Below are 8,743 nucleotides of genomic sequence, written 5' to 3'. Positions count from 1 at the left end.
GTCCTTCGTAAGAAATTTTTTTTTCTCATACACGTTGACTTCTTTAACAATGACAAACATACGCACAACGAATACTTTAATCGTGTAAGTTTTCTCTCCTATTCATAGTGAAACCTCTATAAATTAATAATGTTTGGACTACACCAAAACTATAATTTTTTTATTAATTTATAGAAATATTAATTTATCGATATACTAATTGAACCAAAACCTCAATTTGAGACTATAAAATTATATTATTTTATAGAGATTTTTAGTGTATATTAATTTATAAAATATTAATTTAAAGAGATTATACTGTACTTTGTTTTGGGTTTTAGATGTTACAAAGTTAGTTTGTTTAGGGATTGTGTGATTGAAAGATTGATTAGGGATTTGGAAGTTAGATTTGGGATGTAGAGATAGATTAGGGTCGGGATTGATGTTAGAATTCTGGATTGAAGTTTAGATTAGGAATTTTTGTGATTGAAAGATTGATTATTCATATTTTTTGTTTTTTCTAAGGCCTGGACCTCCTCCTCTTACACTTAGACGTCGTTCCCGATCTCGGAGTGGTAGTTCTAGTTCGGCCCCTCCGAATACTTCACCCGCTGGTCCTGTTGCAGCTACCATTCCACCATCCCGCACCCCTCCACCGGCACACACCCTTCCACCAGCCCGCACCCCCACTTCGGTAGTTTCCGACCCTTCTCAAGGTTCAAGAGGAGGATTGCCCACCGTAATGAGCATTGAGGAGTTGGTTAGTCAGCCTGGCCGAGAATCGCTCACACACCTCGATCCAAAATATTTATTTGTCCCAAACACAACTTGGTAAATATTTAATTTAAAAGTTTCTTACATCTTATATTCAACTTTTACGGTTAATTGTGTTTGATTTTATTTTGTAGGTTTGATTTGTCTAGCAATGGTATCACCCAAAGCCTTCTTAGGATGAAGAACTTGCTAAAGCATGGTTATCCTACTTACTGTGACATGCCTGACGAAGATCAGGCCCTCTGGTTTCGGCAATTTGCGGTATAAGTTCTCAATTTTAAATATTTTTTAAAATTCCTACATTTGTAACTTTTTTTTTAATTTGTTTGTATTTATTTTGCAGCAAAAGTTCACTTGGGATTCAGGGTTGACAACAACGGTGAAAAATGCTTTTCACCATAAATCGGCTCGACACTACACCAAGCGAATCAATGAGTGGAAGCAAAAATGAGAACTTGACCAGGTACCGAAACACCAGAACACAGTCGTTTGGCAGGAGTTGATTGATCATTGGGGGAAAGACGAAACAAAGTCTTTGTCGGAAACCAACTCGACTAATCGGTGTAGCCTGCATGGCGGGAAAGGGGTTTTTGTCCACAACTTAGGGGCGACGAGTTTACAGACTCGAGCACTTCAGCTAGTAAGTTTGAAATTTTATTTTCTTATTAATTTTTAAATATTTGTTACTAATTTGTATTGTTTTAGATGAAGAAAAACGGCGGGATTCTAAAACCTTTTGTAACTTTTATGTATAATTTGAATTATAACTACTAATGTTTTTAAATTTTTAATTATCCTTTCATTTTACATTTTATAATTTATATTACAATTATCTAATTTTTTTTAATTAAAAATACATTCCCGACGGTAAAAATCCGTCAGGATTTATAAAAATACCGACGGAACGGATTTGTCGGGATATTTCCAAATCCCGACCGAAGTGATTTGTCGGTTTTGCTTTACATTCCCGACAGACTTCTTTCGTCGGTATATTGAAAGGATCCCGACGAACCAAGGCCGCCGGTTTTTAAATACATTTCCGACGAACAGATTCGGTCGGGAATTAGAAAAATACCGACGGAAAAGATACCGGCCGGTTTTTAATGTTCCGACGACATTATGCGTCAGGAATTCGTCGGGATAAATTTCGTCGGTAATCGGGATTTCCCGACGGATTTCTGTTTCCCGACGAAATGATACCGACGGCTGTTTTCGTCGGGATTCCATCGGAATCGTTGTTTCCCGACCGAGTTCTGACGGTTTTGTCCGTCGGTATCCGGCTGTTTTCTTGTAGTGTTTGCCTATTTTATAATTCCCACATATATTGTTCTTTTCATAATATGAATTATTCTGTAATAGACTGGTGATGAATTAGTATAATACTAACCACACGAACATACTGAATTTCCATTTTGATATATTGAAAATTTAATAAATTCCAAATGCTTAGACAAATTGATGGAGGATAAAGTAAATAAGTTATTCAAATGTTGCTATTTCTCTAGAGAAAACATATTGATCTATAAGGATCTGGCCTTGAAGTCCTATGATAAAGAGAATAGATCATTCATGACTTTATAGCTGGTGAAATACTAGTCGTTGTCCGTAAGCTTAGCGATTTTATAAATAAAAAGTTCGTAAAGCAGTTGAATATTTATCGTTGGATCATAGTATAAGCACGACCCAGGAGTTGTGATGCTTGATTCACTTAAATTTTTTTGCATCTAGCAATTTGTAGGTTTGATTGAATTTGTTAGTTGGTTTGGTGGAAGTTATTTGAATAGTTCTTTACATGGTTATATATAGGCATGTTTCCTTTTTTTTACTCGGCGAATTATTGAAAAATGATGCCATAATTGTAACTCTGTGTTATTTGCTTGAAATTACATTTTGGATATATGATTTTAATTGTATGTAATTTGAATTTCACTAATAGTGGAGGTGACAATCAACACGAACTTTTAATTCGAATTTCATAGACTTCTATTTATTTATTGTTTGATAACTTTTAAGCTTATCAACAAAATCTTTCTCATACAGGTTATAGTTGCTACGTGTCGACTGACTTAATCACGGATTTAGGTTAGTTTCAACACGATAAAATATTGGTTTTCACCCTAGTGGTGATTAGGTTGCATTTTTTTGGATAATTTCGGAAAATTTAAGTAAAAGACCGTTTTTAGTTATTTTGGATTAAATATCAGATATTTTAAATATTTTAGATATATATTATTTGGGTAATTCAATTCTTTTGGTTAACTGAAATAATTTAAAAACATTTATGATAAAATAACATTTGGGTAATTCGTTTGTTTCGTGTATTTCAGTTAATAAGTATAGTGTTTTAAAAATAATTGGTAATTTTAAAACTAATCATAATTAATAGGTGCTCAATGTCTCTGCAGCTCAACAGCCAGTTTTGCTTAGTCATATTTTAGCATTTGTCTTTGTTCTAAAACCTGAGTCTAGCATTTGTTTGTTTGAATTACGGCTCAAACTGTGATTTTTTCTTCTGGGACTCTGTTGCTTGATTAACTTAGGAAAGAGAGTAAGAGAAGTTTGTATAAATAATCGGTAACTCAGGAGTACATCAAGTAAGAGTTTCGATCGTGGTGCCTTAAAACTGTTTCACAATTGTTGAGAGCTCATAAGAAAACTGAAACATGAAGTCTTTGAGTCTATGTGACTTTTTCAGATCTGGAAGATATTAGCACAATAATAATGCATAATACTGAGAAGACAAAATAATAGTTTTAACTGGTGTTAATGTTCAGTTTTTTTTTCAATAGTAATCAAGCTCCCTTCTTTCAGAGTGTACAGTTATTTCGTAGGAAAAAATAAAAGTAACACTATATTGGATTTAAAAATGGAGATACGAAGCAATTCTAGTTTTTAATTTGCCATTACCCACATATCTAGAATATGAGAACCAACACGTGAATGGAATAAAAGACGTATATTATTTATGGAAGAATAAGCGAACATGGTTCATATATCATAATTAAACTTGATGGAGTAAACTAAACATGGTAGAAAAGTCATAAAACTTGAAGAAAAAATATCATAACGTCAAAGATGGTTCAAGTAAATATTAGGGTCTTGTTTACAAAAAAAAAAAATATTAGGGTCTTCAGTTCCATCACTTAAGCAACTAATCCGTGCGTGCTTTTTAGTGCATTTCCTGCTGCTGGAACCAGTTGTTCCTCTGCATTGCTTCCGTCAGAAGTGGGCTGCTCTGCAGCGGCTGTTGCATCCGATGCGCCAGGGTGGTTTGAGAGGTTGTCGTCACCTCCGGTGATCTGAACAGTAGCTGTTTTTTCACCATCTGAGAAGTTGCAGTTGATACATGTGGCAGAAGGCATATCACCTCCAAAAACTCCAAAATAGTTGTGCTTTCCTGTTTAAATGAAAACGTTAAAGCTTCATGCCAATAAAGAGGTGTGATTTCTCTGATTAATTGTGCTTCCAAAGGCTGTTTCAAATCAGAATCTTTTTTTCCTCCGGCAGCTCCAAAGATTGTTTCCTTACAGATTCCACCATCAACTCCATCATCTCTTTGTATTATTTCCACTGAAGTGAGAAGTCTAGAATCCCAGGAGCGGTCTCTGTCACCTGACTCAAGAACGGTCTAATAAATCCTCGTCCAACATCACACTAAGTTCAGTCCCATCAAACAAAAACAGTAAAAAACTTAGAAATCAAGAGAGACCAAACACTATGGCTCTAGGAGTAAGAGACTTACTGATGTTCAAGATCTTCGGTTGGCAACGACCGACACTGGATCCTGCTCCGGCGTAACTCGTGGTGGTGATGACTCCGGTTTGATGTTGATCTAGATAATACGTTCTTTAAAATGAAGCAAAAAAAAATCAGAACTTCAAGACTGACTAAGGAAGAAGAAGAAGCGATAAAGTCTGATGAAAAAAGAGAGTTTCCTTTACCTATACTGAGAGAGAAGAAGATAGAAAGGTAATCAACCAACTTTTCTCATTCAAAAGAGGTTCAATAAAGATATGAACACAATAGCTTGATAATTTAAGTTAAAACGCTGGAATAGTTTTAATGATCATGAGTTTAAAGAACGTAATAAGTCGCCACACCCATCAACTTGCCACAGCTTTTCATGTGCCTCGCCTTCCAAGACCGGAGAAGTCGTACCTCAACTGTGAAAGAACACTGGCAAGCATTCAGATCAGCAAGAAGAACAAATGAGTTAGCCATTAGACTGCGATTAACTTTTTGGGAATATCACGAATTGTGAGAATGATGTTTAAGGGATGAAGGCTTACCTTTATATAAGAGAAAACACCGCCTAGAAGAGGAATAAGCAGCATTGAATGTCAGATCGTGCTTGATGTGCTGTCCATGGAGTAAAAAGGTTTCTTAAAGGCGATGAATCTGGACATCTCGTAACGTCTTCAAGGATAAGAACCAAAAACGAATCGTTATCTCGAACCTAGACACCGAGATTCTCCATGACGTTTTGTCTCAGTCGTCATCCCCAAACTCCATTGTTGGTGTAGACATTAAAAAAAAAAAAGATGAACCCTAGTTTGCGATTTTACTTTAGCAGGGAAGATCTTTTTATTAGCTGAACGTAAATAACAATAAAGGAAAAAGCCACAAACTCGGAACGTTTCAGAGATTTTGAAGCTCAGTCGTTGCAAAGCAGTCGCAGAATGAAGGGGAGAGACGAACTCCACTTCTTCGCTTCATTAGATGTTTTCGAGAATGGGCCTATGTAGTAGTCATACAAAATCTGATGTACATCCTAAAATCTACACTAAATATTTGATAGTGTTTGATTGCAAAAACTAGGGAAGAAATAATGTGGGCAACGATATCCTCAGAACACAACGATATAATCAGGTTTGAGTCGACGAAAATGGACTATATTCGCATGTCGAATATCATAGAGATATCGGGATTAAGAAGGATCGTGACTGAACTCGGGATCAAGCTGCCTACGTACCCTCGACGAGGGATCAAGTCAGAACGTAGTTCGATTATCATCATCTCGAAAGAGATGTCAGTTTCATCGGTTTTGAGTGAGACGTCGGCTTCATCGGTCTTGAGTAAGACGCTGGCTTCGAGTGAGACGTCCAGTCTTGTGGAGATTTGTTTATTATCGTCATCAGGATTCGTATGAACAGCCATCGTTCTCGATCAACACGGTATCGTGTACGATCGTGAAGGGTAATGTCTCTGGCTCGATGTCGTTGTTCGGGACAAGTTAAACACAAAGGAATAACTCCTCTGCTTCCCCTTTAACACGTCGTTTAATCCTTATGTTTATATAAGGATTATAGTCCTTTTAGGATTTTGTGCTCTTCTTCCTTTGAAAGTGGAGACATCATCTACGACGTTAGCTCGAGCTTAGCAAGCTCTTGTTTCTTCTTTTCTATCAAGTGATCGTCTTGAATTTATCATGGTGAAAAACTTTATTGGTTTCTTTTATTTGTGTATATATTTCCTGGAGAATCCGATGGCTGTGAGAGCGACCTCTTACTCTCTTTTATACCAAGAGCTCGTCTCCTTCCACTTCGTAATGTTGTTGCACCTGACTCCACATATTTAGCTATGACTTATTATTTTTTGACCATATTCCAAGATATGTGGAGAATAATCTTTGAGATCTTTGACCAATTCGTTATCCAACGGGTTTTATGGGCCAACGTCACGTTCCAACTTCTCGCAAGTTTAAGCTCAACTGAAGGTAGTCGTTAGTCGGTTTTTTGATCCTTTTGGCGGGAGGGGTTTTAGTGCTAAATCATTGTCCAACAGGTTGGGCCTTATCTTTGCTTCTGACCGTGCGGCCCACATTATCTTCGGCCCAATCTAGAATATTGACCAAAATTGGGTCCAACATTTGTCCCCCCAGTCCTTCAAGTGAGGCGACAAGGTTGGAGGACGGAGAACCTAATAACAGTATGATTCCAAGTCGATTTCCTCTCGATAGTTCGCGAAGTCGTTTGCCGTGTGGCAACGAGATCGTGCGAGAGAACTTTCATTAAGCGTTTTGATCTTGTCCAGTTTGTCGTGATCAAAATGTGAATTCGATCTCAGCTATTTTGTGTATTATATCAAGCCGTTTGATGTTCGTTTGATCACTAAGTGATCGATTTCGTTTATGTTCGTGGGTTAAGGAAATAGTTTGAAGTAGTCTGTTGGAGACGTCGCACGGAATACGAGAATTGGATCGAGCTCGCGGTTTTGGCAAATATGGGTATCGCTTGTCGGCGGAGTCGCTTATTTGAAAAGTATAGAGAGTTATTTTGATCTCTCATGGTAGATTGGATTTTTCGATTTAATTTGTTTCTGTTTATGATTTTTTGATGTGAGCCTGGTTGCTTATTCCGTGTCAACTCGAGTTTGTGTTAATATTTTTGTGTTTGTGTAAAGGTGTTGGAGATATATATAGTCCCAACGAATCACTAAGTCAATGCAAAATGATTGGCTACACGTAGAGAGCGAACATTTATTTTGGTTTGACTATAAGAGCGATTAATATCGCTCGTCCTCGGGATGTTTTGCGAGATAGAAGCTGATCAGGAATCTAACTAGCGGGCCAGTGGTGGCCGAAGGACGTGGTTTATTGATGTTGTTGTTTTTTTTATACGAAAGATGTTTTAGCTTAATGAGAGCTTAAAACTTGCTAAGAGTTCGAGATGATTAAAGCTGAGAAATAAAGTTTTAATCTCGGTAATAGTTCGAGTTACCGATAAAAGGAGTATATAAAACATTTTGTCATTTGAATAAGTTTATTCATTTTGCGATGAAAATAATGAATTAATATGAATTGATAACTTTAAAAGGTTGCAATAGTAATGCACGAATTTATTTATCTGATGCAATATATTGGTATGCGCAAATAGATTAAAGATGATTATTTACCAAGGCGGGCGTGTTCTTGTCTCGGTGACTGCGAGCTAGCGGAGACGAGAATGGTGTCAGATGTTTGATCATGTGTTTTTTTGCGTAGATGATGAGAGGGTGGTGCATTCAGGCTATGAACTATTGATTTGATTCGCGTACAAGTCCTAGGACGCCTTTGCGAATTATCACGCGCTTCCTGCCAGTTGTGGTCTTGTTTTCGTTTGGAGATACCCTTCGACAACATGCAATCTCAAAATATTTATATTTTATCGGCATATCATTTTTAGGGAGAAAGATGCATTGTCGGCTCCTCGAGTTGTCAGAGCGCATTGGAGAACGAACTTGATGCTAAGATCGAGCTATGTGAAGATCGGCCTACTTGGAAATCGGGCTATTTGGATATCGAGCTCGTTGCTTACTGGGATAACGATTGTGAATGCGTTCCTCAAGCTGTTTTGAGATCAATGGAGATCGAATTTAATTCTTTGATGGGAGAAGGCGACTTATCGACCCTTAGCGTTTCTCGAGCTCTCCAGAGATCGGGTCCATTCGTTTTTATTTTGTTTAGTTCAGATTCATGATCCGTTTCGTCATCCTGAGCGAAAAGTTGGCTTTATCTTGAACTTGTCTTGAGTTCTTCTTCGTTGGAATAGATTCTTGGCTTCAACAAATATGGTGAAGTATTTGAAATAAACATAAAGAGTTTCATGTTTCTTCTTTTGTCAACCGATCCCATAGTGGAGCAATTGTTTAATTGTAATGTTACTTAATGGTTCGATGACATGGATATGAAATCGTCTTTTTCTTTATTCTTGCTCTTGCTCTTCGAGGGCTTCTTGTTCGTTGAAGGGTGAGTGGAAGGACTTTTAGCTATCTTGAGCTCATGAGCTCTCTTTCATTTAACATCGAGAATGTGGTACGTCGATTACGTCGGGTTCGTCAGTTCAGAAGCCGGGTTCGTTGGTTCTCGTGAGAAGTCTGGTTCGTCTTCTTGTGAGACGTCGTTTTCTTCACCAAACATGGAGTCGTATCGAGGCGATAGAAGAAATATGCAGAGGGACCTCTTCTCTTGCTCGTGTCCGTCTCTATTGCGAGGTGACAAACTTTGTTCCTC

At 37.4% G+C, this 8,743-nt stretch overlaps 1 long non-coding RNA gene across 1 annotated transcript; it reads right to left on the bottom strand.

The window, feature by feature from the left end:
- Nucleotides 1–4,251: 4,251 nt before the first annotated feature.
- Nucleotides 4,252–5,404, bottom strand: LOC106294113. Its single transcript, XR_001260740.1, has 4 exons — nt 5,043–5,404; nt 4,695–4,929; nt 4,496–4,585; nt 4,252–4,407 (listed from the first exon to the last, which is right to left on the bottom strand). It is a non-coding gene; the product is annotated as an uncharacterized LOC106294113 (long non-coding RNA).
- Between the last annotated feature and the right edge of the window lie 3,339 nt (nt 5,405–8,743).

Source organism: Brassica oleracea, chromosome C1, assembly GCF_000695525.1.
Source record: "Brassica oleracea var. oleracea cultivar TO1000 chromosome C1, BOL, whole genome shotgun sequence".
Lineage (NCBI taxonomy): Eukaryota > Viridiplantae > Streptophyta > Magnoliopsida > Brassicales > Brassicaceae > Brassica > Brassica oleracea.
The sequence above is the reverse complement of the archived record's forward strand: the minus strand, read 5'-3'. Positions and strand labels throughout refer to the sequence as shown.